The 20,003-nt window shown below is 42.5% G+C and overlaps 1 protein-coding gene and 1 pseudogene across 1 annotated transcript in view; both read left to right on the top strand.

Annotated features, from left to right (window-relative positions):
• Positions 1 to 20,003, top strand: part of LOC139755484 (probable 2-oxoadipate dehydrogenase complex component E1 homolog) — a 194,095-nt gene that overhangs the window by 25,838 nt on the left and 148,254 nt on the right. The gene's annotated exons all lie outside the window — the stretch shown is intronic.
• Positions 8,647 to 11,388, top strand: LOC139755282 (Golgi to ER traffic protein 4 homolog; annotated as a pseudogene).

The raw sequence follows: 20,003 nt of genomic DNA, 5'->3' as shown, positions 1-20,003 counted from the left end.
CCATTCCTCCCCCACTCCTGTTACATACTTTGTTCTTACCTTTTTTTCCATTCTGTACTTCCTTACACAAGTATCCTTCCGAAGCTCACTTACTCTAACCACTCTCTTCACCGTTCACCCCTACATTCTGTCATCTTTTCTGAAAACACTTACAAATTTTGAACTTCGCCTCCTCAAGATAATGATCAGACATCCCTCCAGTTGCACCTCTCAGCACATTAACATCCAAAAGCCTCTCTTTTGCGCGTCTATCAATTAACTTGTAATCCAATAATGCTCTCTGGCCATCACTCCTACTTATATACAAATACTTATGTATATCTCTCTTTTTAAACCAGGTGTTCCCAATCACTAGTCTTTTTTCAGGACATAATTCTACAAGCTCTTCACCATTTCCATTTACAACAATGAACACCTTATGTTCACCAATTATTCCCTCAACTGCCACATTACTTACCTTCGCATTCAAATCACCCATCACTATAACCCAGTCTCTTGCATCAAAACTACTAACACACTTACTCAGATTTTCCCCTAAACACTTGCCTCTCATGATCTTTCTTATGCCCAGATTCATATGCACCAATAATCACCCATCTCTCTCCATCCACTTTCAGTTTTACCCATATCAATCTAGAGTTTATTTTCTTACACTCTATCACATACTCCCACCACTCCTGTTTCAGGAGTTGTGCTACTTCTTCCCTTGCTCTTGTCCTCTCACTAATACTTGACTTTACTCCCAAGACATACTTTAACTACTCTTCACCTTTACCCTTTACTTTGTCGCTGTGTCCTGCGTTAGTGAGGTAGCGCAAGGAAACAGACAAAAGAATGGCCCAACCCACTCACGTACACATGTATATACATACACGTCCACAGAAGCAAATATTCATACCTATACGTCTCAATGTATACATATATATATACACACACAGAGACATATACATATATACATATGTCCATAGTTCATACTGTCTGCCTTTATTCATTCCCATTGCCACCCTGGCACACACGAAATAACAACCCCCTCCCCCCGCATGTGCGTGAGGTAGTGCTAGGGAAAGACAACAAAGGCCATATTCATTCACACTCAGTCTCTAGCTGTTATGTAATAATGCACCGAAACCACGGCTCCCTTTCCACATCCAGGCCCCACAAAACTTTCCTTGGTTTACTTCAAACGCCTCACATGCCGTGCTTCAATCCATTGACAGTACGTAATTCAGGTTGGGAAGGAGACTTGTGTGAGGAAGTTCCAGGGGAGACTGACTACAGAATAGAAAAAGGTGAGAGGAAAGGACGTAAGGGAGGTGGGGAAGGAATGGGATGCATTTAGGGAAGCAGTGATGGCTTTCGCAATAGATGCTTGTGGCATGAGAAGCGTGGGAGGTGGGTTGATGAGAAAGGGTAGTGAGTGGTGGGATGAAGAAGTAAGATTATTAGTGAAAGAGAAGGGAGAGGCATTTGGCGATTTTTGCAGGGAAATAATGCAAATGAGTGGGAGATGTATAAAAGAAAGAGGCAGGAGGTCTTAAGAAAGGTGCAAGAGGTGAAAAGGAGGGCAAATGAGGGTTGGGGTGAGAGAGTATCATTAAATTTCAGGGAGAATAAAAAGATGTTTTGGAAGGAGGTAAATAAAGTGTGTAAGGCATGGGAACAAATGGGATCGTCAGTTAACGGGGCAAATGGGGAGGTGATAACAAGTAATGGTGATGTGAGAAGGAGATGGAGTGAGTATTTTGAAGGTTTGTTGAATGTGTTTGGTGATAGAGTGGCAGATATAGGGTGTTTTGGTTGAGGTGGTGTGCAAAGTGAGAGGGTTAGGGAGAATGATTTGGTAAACAGAAAAGAGGTAGTAAAAACTTTGTGGAACATAAAATCTGGCAAGGCAGCGGGTTTGGATGGTATTGCAGTGAAATTTATTAAAAAAGGGGTGACTGTATTGTTGACTGGTTGGTAGAATTATCTAATGTATGTATAACTCATGGTGAGGTGCCTGAGGATTGGCATAATGCTTGCATAGTGCCATTGTACAAAGGCAAAGGGGATAAAAGTGAGTGCTTAAATTACAGAGGTATAAGTCTGTTGAGTATTCCTGGGAAATTATATGTGAGGGTATCGATTGAGAAGGTGAAGGCATGTACAGAGCATCAAATTGGGGAAGAGCAGTGTGGTTTCAGAAGTGGTAGAGAGTGTTTGGATCAGGTGTTTTGTTGAAGAATGTATGCTAGAAATACTTAAAAATGCAAATGGATTTGTATGTAGCATTTATGGATCTGGAGAAGGCATATGATAGAGTTAATAGATATGCTATGTGGATGATATTAAGAATAAATGATGTGGAAGGCAAGTTGTTAGAAGCAGTGTAAAGTTTTTATCGAGTATGTAAGGCATGTGTGCGTGTAGGAAGAAAGTGATTGGTTCTTAGTGAATGTTGGTTTGTGGCAGGGGTGCGTGATGTCTTTATGTTTGTTTAATTTGTTTATGGATGGAGTTTTTAGGGAGGTGAATGCAAGAGTTTTGGAAAGAGGGGCAAGTATGCTGTCTGTTGTGGATGAGAGAGCTTAGGAAGTGCATTGGGAAGTCAATTGGGAGGTAAGTTTGAATGGAGAAAAACTGGAGGAAATGAAATGTTTTAGATATCTGGGAGTGGATTTGGCAGTGGATGGAACCATGGAAGCGAAATTGAATCATAGGGTGGGGGATGGGGCAAAAGTTCTGGGAGCGTTGAAGAATATGTGGAAGCCAAGAACATTACCTCGAAGAGCAAAAATGGGTATGTTTGAAGGAATAGTGGTTCCAACAATGCTATATGGTTGCGAGGCTTGGGCTATAGATAGATTTGTGTGGAGGAGGATGGCTGTGCTGGATATGAGATGTTTGAGGACAATATGTGATGTGAGGTAGTTTGGTTGAGTAAGTAATAATAGGATGAGAGAGATGTGTGGTAATAAAAAGAGTGTGGTTGAGAGAGCAGAAGAGGGTGTTTTGAAATGGTTTGGTCACATGCACAGAATGAGTGAGGAAAGATTGACCAAGAGGATATACAAGTATCAGAGGTGGAGGGAACGAGGAGAAGTGGGAGACCAAAATGGAGGTGGAAAGATGAAGTGAAAAAGATTTTGAGTGATCGGGGCCTGAAGATGCAGGAGGGTGATAGGCAAGCAAGGAATAGAGTGAATTGGAGCAATGTGGTATAACGGGGTCGCTGTGCTGTCAATGGATTGAACCAGGGCACGTAAAGCATCTAGGGTAAACCATGGAATGTTCTGTGGGGCCTGGATGTGGAAAGGGCGCAGTGGTTTCGGTGCATTATACATGACAGCTAGAGACTGAGTGTGAACGAATGTGGCCTTTGTTGTCTTTTCCTATTGCTACCTCGTGTACATGCGAGTGGAGGGGGTTCTTATTTCTTGTGTGGCAGGGTGGCAGTGGGAAGGAGTAAAGGCTGACAGTATGAATTATGTATTTGTATATGTATATGTCTGTGTGTGTATATATATGTATACGTTGAGACGTATAGGTATGTATATTTGCGTGTGTGGACGTGTGTGTATATACATGTGTATGTGGGTGGGTTGGGCCATTCTTTTGTCTGTTTCCCTGTGCTACCTAGCTAACGCGGGAGACGGCGATAAAGTAAATAAAAATGATGTAAATCCCTGGAGATATAGGAGTAAGAATACTTCCCACACGTTGCTCACGTGTCGTAGAAGGCGAACAAAGGGGACGGGAGCAGCGGGCTAGAAACCCTCTCCTCCTTGTATTTTAACTTTCTTAACGGGGAAACAGAAGAAGGAGTCTCGCGGGGAGGGCTCATCCTCCTCGAAGGCTTAGATTGGGGTGTCTAAATGTGTGTGGATGTAACCAAGATGAGAAAAAATGAGAGATAGGTTTTATGTTTGAGGAAAGGAAAGTGGATGTTTTGGCTGTGAGTGAAACGAAGCACAACAGTAAAGAGTGGTTTGGGAATGTCTGGAGAGTAAAGTCAGTGGTTAGTGAGAGGACAAGAGCAAGGGAAGGAGTAGCACTACTCCTGAAACATGAGTGGTGGGAGTAGGTGATAGAATGTAAGAAAATAAACTCTAGATTGATAAGGGTAAAACTGAAAGTGGGTGGAGAGAGATGGGTGATTATTGGTGCATATGCACATGAGCATGAGAAGAAAGATCATGAGAGGCAAGTGTTTTGGGATCAGCTGAGTGAGTGTGTTAGTAGTTTTGATGCACGAGACCGGGTTACAGTGATGGGTGATTTGAATGCAAAGGTGAGTAATGTGGCAGTTGAGGGAATAATTGGTGTACATGGGGTGTTCAGTGTTGTAAATGGAAATGGTGAAGAAGCTATAGATTTATGTGTTGAAAAAGGACTTGTGATTGGGAATACCTGGTTTAAAAAGAGAGTGATCAGAGTTAGTGAGCTTTGGAAGGAGACTTGTGTGAGGAAGTAACAGGAAAGACAGAGTACAGAATGGAAAAAGGTGAGAACAGAGGACGTAAGGGGAGGGGGGGAAGAATGGGATGTATTCAGGGAGGCAGTGGTGGCTTGTGCAAAAGATGCTTTTGGGATGAGAAGCATGGGAGGTGGGCAAAATAGAAAGGGTAGTGAGTGGTGGGATGAAGAAGTAAGATTATTAGTGAAAGAGAAGAGAGAGGCATTTGGACAGTTTTTGCAGGGAAATAATGCAAATGACATGGAGATGTATAAAAGAAAGAGGCGGGAGGTCAAGAGAAAGGTGCAAGAGGCAAAAAAAGAGGGCAAATGAGAGTTGGGGTGAGAGAGTATCATTAAATTTAAGGGAGAATAAAAAGATGTTTTGGAAGGAGTTATATAAAGTGCGTAAGACAAGGGAACAAATGGGAACATCAGTGAAGGTGGCTAATAGGGAGGTGATAACAAGTAGTGATGAAGTGAGAATGAGAGGGAGTGAGTATTACAAAGGTTTGTTGAATGTGTTTGATGATAGAGTGGTAGATATAGGGTGTTTTAGTTAAGGTGGTGTGCAAAAGGAGAGGGTTAGGGAGAATGATTTGGTAAACAGAGAAGAGGTAGTAAAAGCTTTGCGGAAGATGAAAGCCAGCAAGGCAGCCGGTTTGGATGGTATTGCAGTGGAATTTATTAAAAAAGGGTGATTGTATTGTTGACTGGTTGGTAAGGCTATTTAATGTATGTATGATTCATGGTGAGGTGCCTGAGGACTGGCGGAATGCTTGCATAGTGCCATTGTATAAAAGCAAAGGGGATAAGAGTGAGTGCTCAAATAACAGAGGTATAAGTTTGTTGAGTATTCCTGGGAAATTATATGTGAGGGTATTGATTGAGAGGGTGAAGGCATGTACAGAGTATCAGATTGGGGAAGAGCAGTGTGGTTTCAGAAGAGGTAGAGGATGTGTGGATCATGTTTTTGTTTTGAAAAGTGTATGTGAGAAATACTTAGAAAAGCTAATGGATTTGTATGTAAGATTTATGGATCTGGAGAAGGCATATGATAGAGTTGATAGAGATGCTGTAAGAATATATGGTGTGGGAGATAAGTTGTTAGAAGCAGTGAAAAGTTTTTCTCGAGGATATAAGGCATGTGTACGTGTAGGAAGAGAGGAAAGTGATTGGTTCTCAGTGAATGTTGGTTATTGACAGGGGGGCATGGTGTTTCCATGGTTGTTTAATTTATTTATGGATGGGGTTGTTAGGGAGGTGAATGCAAGAGTTTTGGAAAGAGGGGCAAGTATGCAGTCTGTTGTTGATAAGAGAGCGTGGGAAGTGAGTCAGTTGCTGTTTGCTGATGATACAGCACTGGTGGCTGATTCGTGTCAGGAACTGCAGAAGCTGGTGACTGAGTTTGGTAAAGTGTGTGAAAGAAGAAAGCTGAGAGCAAATGTGAATAAGAGCAAGGTTATTAGGTACAGTAGGGTTGAGGGACTAGTCAATTGGGAGGTAAGTTTGAATGGAGAGAAACTGGAGGAAGTGAAGTGTTTTAGATATCTGGGAGTGGGTTTGGCAGCGGATGGAACCATGGAAGCGGAAGTGAATCATAGGGTTGGGGAGGGAGCGAAAGTTCTGGGAGCCTTGAAAAATGTGTGGGAGTTGAGAACGTTATCTTGGAAAGCAAAAATGAGTATGTTTGAAGGAATAGTGGTTACAACAATTTTATATAGTTGCGAGGCGTGGGCTATAGATAGAGTTGTGTGGATGAAGGTGGATGTGCTGGAAATGAGATGTTCGAGAACAGTATTTGGTGTGAGGTGGTTTGATCGAGTAAGTAATGAAAGGGTAAGAGAAACGTATGGTAATAAAAAGAGTGTGTTTGAGAGAGCAGAAGAGGGTGTTTTGAAATGGTTTGGTCACATGGAGAGAATGAGTGAGGAAAGATTGACCAGTAGGATATATGTGTCAGAGGTGGAGGGAACAAGGAGAAGTGGGAGACCAAATTGGAGGTGGAAAGATGGAGTAAAAAAGATTTTGAGTGATCGGGGCCTGAACATGCAGGAGGGTGAAAGGCTTGCAAGGAATAGAGTAAATTGTAAGGATGTGGTATACTGGGGTCGATGTGCTGTCAGTGGATTGAACCAGGGCATATGAAGCGTCTGGTTTAAACCATGGAAAGTTTTTTGGGGCCTGGATGTGGAAAGGGTGCTGTGGTTTCGGTGCATTATACATGACAGCTAGAGACTGAGTGTGAATGAATGTGCCCTTTGTTGTCTTTTCCTAGCGCTACCTCGCGCACATGCAGGAGGAGGGTTTTTTATTTCATATGTGGTGGGGTGGCGATGGGAATGAATAAGGGCAGACAGTATGAATTATGTTTATGTGTATATATGTAATATATGTATATGTCTTTGTGTATATATATGTATATGTTCAGATGTATAGGTATGTATATGTGCTGTGTGTGGATGTGTATGTATATACATGTGTATGTGGGTGGGTTGGGCCATTCTTTCGTCTGTTTCCTTGCGCTACTTCGCTAATGCGGGAGACAGCGACAAAGTATAATAGATATGAATATATAAATATATATATATATATATATATATATATATATATATATATATTTATATTTATATTTATTATACTTTGTCGCTGTCTCCCGCGTTTGCGAGGTAGCGCAAGGAAACAGACGAAAGAAATGGCCCCCCCCCCCATACACATGTATATACATACGTCCACACACGCAAATATACATACCTACACAGCTTTCCATGGTTTACCCCAGACGCTTCACATGCCTTGATTCAATCCACTGACAGCACGTCAACCCCTGTATACCACATCGCTCCAATTCACTCTATTCCTTGCCCTCCTTTCACCCTCCTGCATGTTCAGGCCCCGATCACACAAAATCCTTTTCACTCCATCTTTCCACCTCCAATTTGGTCTCCCTCTTCTCCTCGTTCCCTCCACCTCCGACACATATATCCTCTTGGTCAATCTTTCCTCACTCATTTTCTCCATGTGCCCAAACCATTTCAAAACACCCTCTTCTGCTCTCTCAACCACGCTCTTTTTATATATATGTATATATATATATATATATATGTATATATATATATATATATATATATATATATATATATATATATATATATATATATATATATATATTTGTATATGGTTCATACCTGCTGCCTTTATTCATTCCCATCGCCACACTGCCACACATGAAATGACACCCACCTCCCTTCCTGCACGTGCACAAGATAGTGCTGGGAAAAGACAACAAAGGCCACATTTGTTCATACTCAATCTGTAGTGTCATGTATAATGCACCGAAACCACAGCTCCCTTTCTACATCCCGGCCCCACAGAACTTTCCATGGTTTACCCCAGACGTTTACATGCATCTGATTCATTCTATTGACAGCACGTCGACCCCGGTATACGACATCATTCCAATTCACTCTATTCCTTGTGCACCTTTTACCCTTCTCTATGTTCAGGGCCCGATAGTTCAAAATCTTTCTCACTCCATCCTTTCGCATGCAATTTGTTCTCCCACTTCTCGTTCCCTCTACCTCTGACACATATATCCGCTTTATTAATCTTTCCTCACTCTTTCTCTCCATGTGACCAAGCCATTTCAATACACCCTCATCTGCTCTCTCAACCACACTCTTTTTATAACCACACATCTCTCTTACCAGGCCCCAAAGAACTTTCCATGGTTTACCCCAGACGCTTTACATGCATCTGATTCAATCCATTGACAGCATGTCGACCCTGGTATATGACATCATTCCAATTCACTCTATTCCTTTTGCACCTTTTATCCTCCTGTATATTCAGGGCCCGATCCTTCAAAATCTTTTTCACTCTGTCTTTCCACCTCCAATTTGGCCTTTCACTTCTTGTTCCCTCCACCTTTTGACACACATATATCTGTTTTGTCAATCTTTCTTCACTCTTTCTCTCCATGTAACCAAGCCCTTCCAATACACCCTCTTCACCTTGCAACCATATAACATTGTTGGAACCACTATTCCTTCAAACATATCCATTTTTTCTTTCTGAGATAATGTTCTTGCCTTCCAACCATTCTTCAACGCTTCCAGAACCTTCGCCCCTTCCCCCACCCTGTGACTGTTATCCACTTCCATGGTTCCATCCACTGTCAAATCCACTCCCAGATATCTAAAACACTTCACTTCCTCTAGTTTTTCTCCATTTAAACTTACCTCCCGGTTGACTTATCTAGCAATGCTACCGTACCTGTTATCCTTGCTCTTATTCACATTTACTCTCAGCTTTCTTCTTTCACACACTTTACCAAACTCAATCACCTGCTTCTGTAGTTTCTCACCCGAATCAGCCACCAGTGCTGTATCATAAGCAAACAACAACTGACTCACTTCCCAAGCCCTCTCATCCACAACAGACTACATACTTGCCCCTCTCTCCAAAACTCTTGCATCCATTCCCTAAGAAACCAATCCATGAACAGATTAAACAACCATGGAGACATCAGGAATTCCTCCCGCAAACCGACTTTCATTGGGAAGCAATCACTTTCCTCTATTCCTACTCGTACACATGCCTTACATCCTTGACAAGAACTTTTCTCTGCTTTTAGCAACTTACCTCCCACACCATATACTCTTAATACCTTCCACAGAGCATATCTACCAACTCTGTCATATGCCTTCTCCAGATTCATAAATGCTACATACAAATTCATTTGTTTTTCTAAATTTTTCTCACATACATTCTTCAAAGCAAATACCTGATCCACACATCCTCTACCACTTCTGAAACCACACTGCTCTTCCCCAATCTGATGGTCTGTACATGCCTTAACCCTCTCAATCAATACCCTCCCATATAATTTCCCATTTCAATGTATACATACATAATCATACAGAGACATTTACATGTATACATATGTACATATTCATACATGCTGCCTACATCTATTCCTGTCGCCAACCCTCCACGCAGAAAATCCCCCCCTCAAGCCAAGTAGCACCTTAAAAAGACAAAAAAGCTACATTTTTTCACACTCAGTTTTAGCTGTCACGTGTAATGCACCAAAACCACAGCTACCTTTCCATGGTTTACCCAATGTTTCACATTCCCTGGTTCAGTCCACTAACAGCACATCAACCCCGGTATATCACATCATTCCAATTCACTCTACTCCTTTCACCATCCTGAATGTTTAGGCCCCGATTGCTCAAAATCTTTTTCACTCCACCCTTCCACCTTGAATTTGGTCTCCTGCTTCTCCTTGTTCTCTCCACCTCTGACACATATATCCTCTTTGTCAGTCTTTCCTTACTCATTTTCTCCATATGTCCAAACCATTTCTACACACCATCTTCTGCTCTTTCAGCCATACTCGTTTTATTACTGCACATCTCTCTTACCGTAACATTACTTACTGATCAAACCACCTCACACCACATATTGTCCTCAAACATTTCATTTTCCAACACATCCACCCTCATCCGTACAACCTTGTCTATAGACCATGCCTCGCAACCATACAACATTGTTGTAACATACAACCTTGTCTATAGCCCATGCCTCATAACCACATAACATTGTTGGAACCATTATTTCCTCAGCCAAACATATTTTTGCTCCGAGATAACATTCTTGCCTTCCCCACATTCTTCAACTCTCCCAGACCTTTGTCCCCTCCCCCATCCTGTCACTCTCTTTCACATCAATGGTCCCGTCTGCTCTGAAGTCCACACCCAGATATCTAAAACACTTCACTTTCTCCAGTTTTTTCCATTCACATTTACCTGTCATATAACTCATCCCTCAACCCTACTGAACCCAATTACCTTGCTTTTGTTCTCTTGTAGTCTCAACCTTTTTCTTTCACACACTTTACCAAACTGAGTCATCAACCTCTGCAGTTTCCTACATGAATCAGCCACCTGTGTTGTATCATCAGCGAATAAGAGGGGAAGATATTATGAAGGGAAGATGTTATGAAGCTCATCACATGTACAGAACGTTGTACTTCAGATACTGTGCTCAGCAGAAATACATTGAGGTTCCTGATCTCTTATATGATGGAGCATCTCTCCTCTTAAAACATGATCAACAAACCAGTGGTGCAGACCTGGCACTTTTCATGTTGGATGTGCTTGAGAAGTCAAAACTGAGCCAACAGAAGACAAGATATCTTGAATAGCCAATTTGTTCAGCCTCTTCAATCATGGAATACCTGAACGTCACCATTACCTTGTTCATGCCTGAAGTGGTCATGTGGAGAAAGACACAAACTTGGTCTTCCAAGATTGCATCAGTTTCTTGCACAAACTTTCTGGAAAGAGAAGAATTATGGCTCAGCTCGTTTCTGCTACCTACGGTCAGAGGATGGAGGTGGTTGTGCAGATATGTTAGTGGAGTTACATTTTCTTAGAGGCTGCCCCTCAGAAGTAGATCTCTTCCTTACACAAGCAGTCCTACAGTACCTCTGCCTTCAGAAAAAAGTGGCTGCATCTGAGGTATTTTAAACCCACATGAAAAAGCGTCCAAACATAACTAAACAACGAGGACCACCGTTCATACTCCCTCTTCTTAATTTTTTGTGGCTCCTTCTCTCAACAGTTGAAAGTGGCTAGGTCTTATGGGAGCAGTGTCAACCAAGTTTGAAAAGGGACTTTTCTTACCAAGAATACTTAGACCGCATTGGGAAGCTTTTCTCCAATCTACCAGCCCCTAAGACCCAGTATGGTCCAGGAGGAATATTTGGGAATTTGATCCAGGGACTTCTAGGTGGAGGCCTTGGAGATGATTCTGAAGATGAAGGAACTAAAGGTGACTGATCATCATCACAACAGTCCATTGCAGCAGAGGAGCTCCACTAAAATTGCTGTACAGCAGGATTGTTAAGTGCTTAGCTGTATGATATTCTTGGAGGGACATTGCACAGATTCATAACTGTGATGGTATTGCAGTGGAATTTATTAAAAAAGGGGGTGACTGTATTATTGACTGGTTGCTAAGGTTATTTAATGTATGTATGACTCATGGTGACGTGCCTGAGGATTGGCGGAATGCGTGCATAGTGCCATTGTACAAAGGCAAAGTGGATAAGAGTGAGTGCTCAAATTACAGAGGTATAAGTTTGTTGAGTATTCCTGGTAAATTATATGGGAGGGTATTGATTGAGAGGGTGAAGGCATGTACAGAGCATCAGATTGGGGAAGAGCAGTGTGGTTTCAGAAGTGGTAGAGGATGTGTGGATCAGGTGTTTGCTTTGAAGAATGTATGTGAGAAATACTTAGAAAAACAAATGGATTTGTATGTAGCATTTATGGATCTGGAGAAGGCATATGATAGAGTTGAGAGAGATGCTTTGTGGAAGGTATTAAGAATATATGGTGTGGGAGGCAAGTTGTTAGAAGCAGTGAAAAGTTTTTATCGAGGATGTAAGGCATGTGTACGTGTAGGAAGAGAGGAAAGTGATTGGTTCTCAGTGAATGTGGGTTTGCAGCAGGGGTGTGTGATGTCTCCATGGTTGTTTAATTTGTTTATGGATGGGGTTGTTAGGGAGGTGAATGCAAGAGTTTTGGAAAGAGGGGCAAGGATGAAGTCTGTTGGGGATGAGAGAGCTTGGGAAGTGTCAGTTGTTGTTCGCTGATGATACAGCACTGGTGGCTGATTCATGTGAGAAACTGCAGAAGCTGGTGACCGAGTTTGGTAAAGTGTGTGAAAGAAGAAAGTTAAGAGTAAATGTGAATAAGAGCAAGGTTATTAGGTACAGTAGAGTTGAGGGTCAAGTCAATTGGGAGGTAAGTTTGAATGGAGCAAAACTGGAGGAAGTAAATTGTTTTAGATATCTGAGAGTGGATCTGGCAGCGGATGGAACCATAGAAGCGGAAGTGGATCATAGGGTGGGGGAGGGGGCGAAAATCCTGGGAGCCTTGAAGAATGTGTGGAAGTCGAGAACATTATCTCGGAAAGGAAAAATGGGTATGTTTGAAGGAATAGTGGTTCCAACAATGTTGTATGGTTGCAAGGCGTGGGCTGTGGATAGAGTTGTGCGCAGGAGGATGGATGTGCTGGAAATGAGATGTTTGAGGACAGTGTGTGGTGTGAGGTGGTTTGATCGAGTAAGTAACGTAAGGGTAAGAGAGATGTGTGGAAATAAAAAGAGCGTGGTTGAGAGAGCAGAAGAGGGTGTTTTGAAATGGTTTGGGCACATGGAGAGAATGAGTGAGGAAAGATTGACCAAGAGGAATGTATGTGTCGGAGGTGGAGGGAACGAGGAGAAGTGGGAGACCAAATTGGAGGTGGAAAGATGGAGTGAAAAAGATTTTGTGTGATCGGGGCCTGAACATGCAGGAGGGTGAAAGGAGGGCAAGGAATAGAGTGAATTGGATCGATGTGGTATACTGAGGTTGACGTGCTGTCAGTGGATTGAAGCAGGGCATGTGAAGCGTCTGGGGTAAACCATGGAAAGCTGTGTAGGTATGTATATTTGCGTGAGTGGACGTATGTATATACATGTGTATGGGGGTGGGTTGGGCCATTTCTTTCATCTGTTTCCTTGCACTACCTCACAAACGCGGGAGACAGTGACAAAGCAAAAAAAAAAAAATATATATTTTTTTTTATTTATTTATTTTGCTTTGTCGCTGTCTCCCGCGTTAGCGAGGTAGCGCAAGGAAACAGATGAAAGAATGGCCCAACCCGCCCACATACACATGTATATACATACACGTACACACACGCAAATATACATACCTATACATCTCAATGTACACATATATATACACACACAGACATATACATATATACACATGTACATAATTCATACTGTCTGCCTTTATGTGTTCCCATCGCCACCTCGCCACACATGGAATAACAACCCCCTCCCCCCTCATGTGTGCGAGGTAGTGCCAGGAAAAGACACCAAAGGCCCCATTCATTCACACTCAGCCTCTAGCTGTCATGTAATAATGCACCGAAACCAAAGCTCCCTTTCCACATCCAGGCCCCACACAACTTTCCATGGTTTACCCCAGGCGCTTCACATGCCCTGGTTCAATCCATTGACAGCACGTCGACCCCGGTATACCACATCGTTCCAATTCACTCTATTCCTTGCACGCCTTTCACCCTCCTGCATGTTCAGGCCCCGATCACTCAAAATCTTTTTCACTCAATCTTTCCACCTCCAATTTGGTCTCCCACTTCTCCTCGTTCCCTCCACCTCTGACACATATATCCTCTTGGTCAATCTTTTCTCACTCATTTTCTCCATGTGACCAAACCATTTCAAAACACCCTCTTCTGCTCTCTCAACCACACGCTTTTTATTTCCACACATCTCTCTTACCCTTACATTACTTACTCGATCAAACCACCTCACACCACATATTGCCCTCAAACATCTCATTTCCAGCACATCCACCCTCCTGCGCACAACTCTATCCATAGCCCACGCCTCGTAACCATACAACATTGTTGGAACCACTATTCCTTCAAACATACCCATTTTTGCTTTCTGAGATAATGTTCTCGACTTCCAAACATTCTTCAAGGCTCCCAGAATTTTCGCCCCCTCCCCCACCCTATGATTCACTTCTGCTTCTATGGTTCCATCCGCTGCCAGATCCACTCCCAGATATCTAAAACACTTTACTTCCTCCAGTTTTTCCCCATTCAAACTTACCTCCCAATTAACTTGACCCTCAACCATACTGTACCTAATAACCTTGCTCTTATTCACATTTACTCTTAACTTTCTTCTTTCACACACTTTACCAAACTCAGTCACCAGCTTCTGCAGTTTCTTACATGAATCAGCCACCAGCGCTGTATCATCAGCGAATAACAACTGACTCACTTCCCAAGCTCTCTCATCCACAACAGACTGCATACTTGCCTCTCTTTCCAAAACTCTTGCATTCACCTCCCTAACAACCACATCCATAAACAAATTAAACAACCCTGGAGACATCACACACCCCTGCCGCAAACCTACATTCACTGACAACCAATCACTTTCCTCTCTACCTACACGTACACATGCCTTACATCCTCGATAAAAACTTTTCACTGCTTCTAACAACTTGCCTCCCACACCATATATTCTTAAAACCGTCCACAGAGCATCTCTATCAACTCTATCATATGCCTTCTCCAGGTCCATAAATGCTACATACAAATCCATTTGTTTTTCTAAGTATTTCTCACATACATTCTTCAAAGCAAACACCTGATCCACACATCGTCTACCGCTTCTGAAACCACACTGCTCTTCCCCAGTCTGATGCTCTGTACATGCCTTCACCCTCTCAATCAATACCCTCCCATATAATTTACCAGGAATACTCAGCAAACTTATACCTCTGTAATTTGAGCACTCACTCTTATCCCCTTTGCCTTTTGTACAATGGCACTATGCACACATTCCACCAATCCTCAGGCACCTCACCATGAATCATACATACATTAAATAACCTTACGAACCAGTCAACAATACAGTCACCCCCTTTTTTAATAAATTCCACTGCAATACCATCCAAACCTGCTGCCTTGCAGCCTTTCATCTTCCGTAAAGCTTTTACTACCTCTTCTCTATTTACCAAATAATTTTCCCTAACCCTCTCACTTTGCACACCACCTTGACCAAAACACCCTATATCTGCCACTCTATCATCAAACACATTCAACAAACCTTCAAAATACTCACTCCATCTCCTTCTCACATCACCACTACTTGTTATTACCTCCCCATTAGCCCCCTTCACTGAAGTTCCCATTTGCTCCCTTGTCGTACGCACTTTATTTACCTCCTTCCAAAACATCTTTTTATTCTCCCTAAAATTTAATGATACTCTCTCACCCCAACTCTCATTTGCCCTCTTTTTCACCTCTTGCACCTTTCTCTTGACCTCCTGCCTCTTTCTTTTATACCTCTCCCACTCATTTGCATTTTTTCCCTGCAAAAATCGCCCAAAAGCCTCTCTCTTCTCTTTCACTAATACTCTTACTTCTTCATCCCACCACTCACTACCTTTTCTAATCAACCCACCTCCCACGCTTCTCATGCCACAAGCATCTTTTGCGCAATCCATCACTGATTCCCTAAGTACATCCCATTCCTCCCCCACTCCCCTTACCTCCTTTGTTCTCACCTTTTTCCATTCTGTACTCAGTCTCTCCTGGTACTTCCTCACACAAGTCTCCTTCCCAAGCTCACTTACTCTCACCACTCTCTTCACCCAAACATTCTCTCTCTTTTCTGAAAACCCCTACAAATCTTCACCTTCGCCTCCACAAGATAATGATGAGACATCCCTCCAGTTGCACCTCTCAGCACATTAACATCCAAAAGTCTCTCTTTCCCGTGCCTATCAATTAACACGTAATCCAATAACACTCTCTGGCCATCTCTCCTTCTTCCATACGTATACTTATGTATATCTCTCTTTTTAAACCAGGTATTCCCAATCACCAGTCCTTTTTCAGTACATAAATCTACAAGGTCTTCACCATTTCCATTTACAACACTGAACACCCCATGTATACCAATTATTCCCTCAACTGCCACATTACTCACCTTTGCATTCAAATCACCCATCACTATAACCCGGTCTTGTGCATCAAAACCACTAACACAGACTTTTCTATGGTTTACACCAGATGCTTCACATGCCCTGGTTCAATCCATTGACAGCATGTTGACCCCAGTATCCCACATCATTCCGATTCACTCTATTCCTTGCACTCCTTTCACCCTCCCTTTTGTTCAGGCCCTGATCACTCAAAAGCTTTTTCACTCCATCCTTCCACCTCCAATTTGTTCTGCTTCTACTTGTTCCCTCCACCTCTGACACATATATCTTCTTTGTCAGTCTTTCTTCACTCATTCTCTCCGTGTGTTCAAACCATTTCAACATACTTTCTTCTGCTCTTTTAACCACTTTTTTTTATTGCCACACATCTCTCTTACCCTTTCATTACTTACTCGATCAAACCACCTCACACCACATATTGCCCTCAAACATCTCATTTCCAGCACATCCACCCTCCTGCGCACAACTCTATCCATAGCCCACGCCTCGTAACCATACAACATTGTTGGAACCACTATTCCTTCAAACATACCCATTTTTGCTTTCTGAGATAATGTTCTCGACTTCCAAACATTCTTCAAGGCTCCCAGAATTTTCGCCCCCTCCCCCACCCTATGATTCACTTCTGCTTCTATGGTTCCATCCGCTGCCAGATCCACTCCCAGATATCTAAAACACTTTACTTCCTCCAGTTTTTCCCCATTCAAACTTACCTCCCAATTAACTTGACCCTCAACCATACTGTACCTAATAACCTTGCTCTTATTCACATTTACTCTTAACTTTCTTCTTTCACACACTTTACCAAACTCAGTCACCAGCTTCTGCAGTTTCTTACATGAATCAGCCACCAGCGCTGTATCATCAGCGAATAACAACTGACTCACTTCCCAAGCTCTCTCATCCACAACAGACTGCATACTTGCCTCTCTTTCCAAAACTCTTGCATTCACCTCCCTAACAACCACATCCATAAACAAATTAAACAACCCTGGAGACATCACACACCCCTGCCGCAAACCTACATTCACTGACAACCAATCACTTTCCTCTCTACCTACACGTACACATGCCTTACATCCTCGATAAAAACTTTTCACTGCTTCTAACAACTTGCCTCCCACACCATATATTCTTAAAACCGTCCACAGAGCATCTCTATCAACTCTATCATATGCCTTCTCCAGGTCCATAAATGCTACATACAAATCCATTTGTTTTTCTAAGTATTTCTCACATACATTCTTCAAAGCAAACACCTGATCCACACATCGTCTACCGCTTCTGAAACCACACTGCTCTTCCCCAGTCTGATGCTCTGTACATGCCTTCACCCTCTCAATCAATACCCTCCCATATAATTTACCAGGAATACTCAGCAAACTTATACCTCTGTAATTTGAGCACTCACTCTTATCCCCTTTGCCTTTTGTACAATGGCACTATGCACACATTCCACCAATCCTCAGGCACCTCACCATGAATCATACATACATTAAATAACCTTACGAACCAGTCAACAATACAGTCACCCCCTTTTTTAATAAATTCCACTGCAATACCATCCAAACCTGCTGCCTTGCAGCCTTTCATCTTCCGTAAAGCTTTTACTACCTCTTCTCTATTTACCAAATAATTTTCCCTAACCCTCTCACTTTGCACACCACCTTGACCAAAACACCCTATATCTGCCACTCTATCATCAAACACATTCAACAAACCTTCAAAATACTCACTCCATCTCCTTCTCACATCACCACTACTTGTTATTACCTCCCCATTAGCCCCCTTCACTGAAGTTCCCATTTGCTCCCTTGTCGTACGCACTTTATTTACCTCCTTCCAAAACATCTTTTTATTCTCCCTAAAATTTAATGATACTCTCTCACCCCAACTCTCATTTGCCCTCTTTTTCACCTCTTGCACCTTTCTCTTGACCTCCTGCCTCTTTCTTTTATACCTCTCCCACTCATTTGCATTTTTTCCCTGCAAAAATCGCCCAAAAGCCTCTCTCTTCTCTTTCACTAATACTCTTACTTCTTCATCCCACCACTCACTACCTTTTCTAATCAACCCACCTCCCACGCTTCTCATGCCACAAGCATCTTTTGCGCAATCCATCACTGATTCCCTAAGTACATCCCATTCCTCCCCCACTCCCCTTACCTCCTTTGTTCTCACCTTTTTCCATTCTGTACTCAGTCTCTCCTGGTACTTCCTCACACAAGTCTCCTTCCCAAGCTCACTTACTCTCACCACTCTCTTCACCCAAACATTCTCTCTTCTTTTCTGAAAACCCCTACAAATCTTCACCTTCGCCTCCACAAGATAATGATGAGACATCCCTCCAGTTGCACCTCTCAGCACATTAACATCCAAAAGTCTCTCTTTCCCGTGCCTATCAATTAACACGTAATCCAATAACACTCTCTGGCCATCTCTCCTTCTTCCATACGTATACTTATGTATATCTCTCTTTTTAAACCAGGTATTCCCAATCACCAGTCCTTTTTCAGTACATAAATCTACAAGGTCTTCACCATTTCCATTTACAACACTGAACACCCCATGTATACCAATTATTCCCTCAACTGCCACATTACTCACCTTTGCATTCAAATCACCCATCACTATAACCCGGTCTTGTGCATCAAAACCACTAACACAGACTTTTCTATGGTTTACACCAGATGCTTCACATGCCCTGGTTCAATCCATTGACAGCATGTTGACCCCAGTATCCCACATCATTCCGATTCACTCTATTCCTTGCACTCCTTTCACCCTCCCTTTTGTTCAGGCCCTGATCACTCAAAAGCTTTTTCACTCCATCCTTCCACCTCCAATTTGTTCTGCTTCTACTTGTTCCCTCCACCTCTGACACATATATCTTCTTTGTCAGTCTTTCTTCACTCATTCTCTCCGTGTGTTCAAACCATTTCAACATACTTTCTTCTGCTCTTTTAACCACTTTTTTTTATTGCCACACATCTCTCTTACCCTTTCATTACTTAATCAAACCACCTCACACCTCATAGTGTCCTTAAACATTTCATATCAAACAGATCCACCCTCCTCTCTACAACCCTATCTATAGCCCATGTTTCACAAACATGTAACATGATTAGAACCATTGTTTCTTCAAACATGCCCATTTTTGCTCTCTCTGAGATAATGTTCTCGCCTTCCACACGTTCTTCAATGCTCCCAGAACCTTCATCCTCTCCCGCACCCTGTGACTCACTTCCACATCCATGGATCTGTCTGCTGCTAAGTCCTCTCCCAGATATCTAAAACACTTTACTTCCTCCAGTTTTTCTCCATTCAAACTTACCTCCCAGTTAACTTGTCCCTCAACCCTACTGTACCTAATAACCTTGCCCGTATTCACATTTACTCTCAACTTTCTCCTTTCGCACACTTATCAAACTCAGTCACCAACATCTGTAGTTTCTCACCCGAATCAGCACTGTATCTTCAGCAAACAACTGACACTTCCCAAATCCTCTCATCCACAACAGACTGCAAACTTGCTCCCTCTCTCCAAAACTCATGCTTACACCTCCCTAACTACCCCATCCATAAACAAATTAAGAACCATGGAGACATCACGCACCCCTGCCGCAAACCTATATTCACTGGAAACCAATCACTTTCCTCTCTTCCTGCTTGTACACATGCCTTATATCCTTGATAAAAACTTTTCACTGTTTCTAGCAACTTACCTCCCTCACCATATAATCTTAAAACCTTCCACAAAGTATCTCTATCAACCCTATCATATGCCTTCTCCAGATCCATAAATGCTACTTACAAATCCATCTGTTTTTCTATGTATTTCTCGCATACATTCTTCAAAGCAAACACCTGATCCGCACATCCTCTACCACTTCTGAAACCACACTGCTCTTCCCCAGTCTGATGCTCTGTACATGCTTTCACCCTCTCAATCGATAC

The sequence above is a fragment of the Panulirus ornatus genome, chromosome 19 (genome assembly GCF_036320965.1).
Source record: "Panulirus ornatus isolate Po-2019 chromosome 19, ASM3632096v1, whole genome shotgun sequence".
Taxonomy (NCBI): domain Eukaryota; kingdom Metazoa; phylum Arthropoda; class Malacostraca; order Decapoda; family Palinuridae; genus Panulirus; species Panulirus ornatus.
The sequence above is the reverse complement of the archived record's forward strand: the minus strand, read 5'-3'. Positions and strand labels throughout refer to the sequence as shown.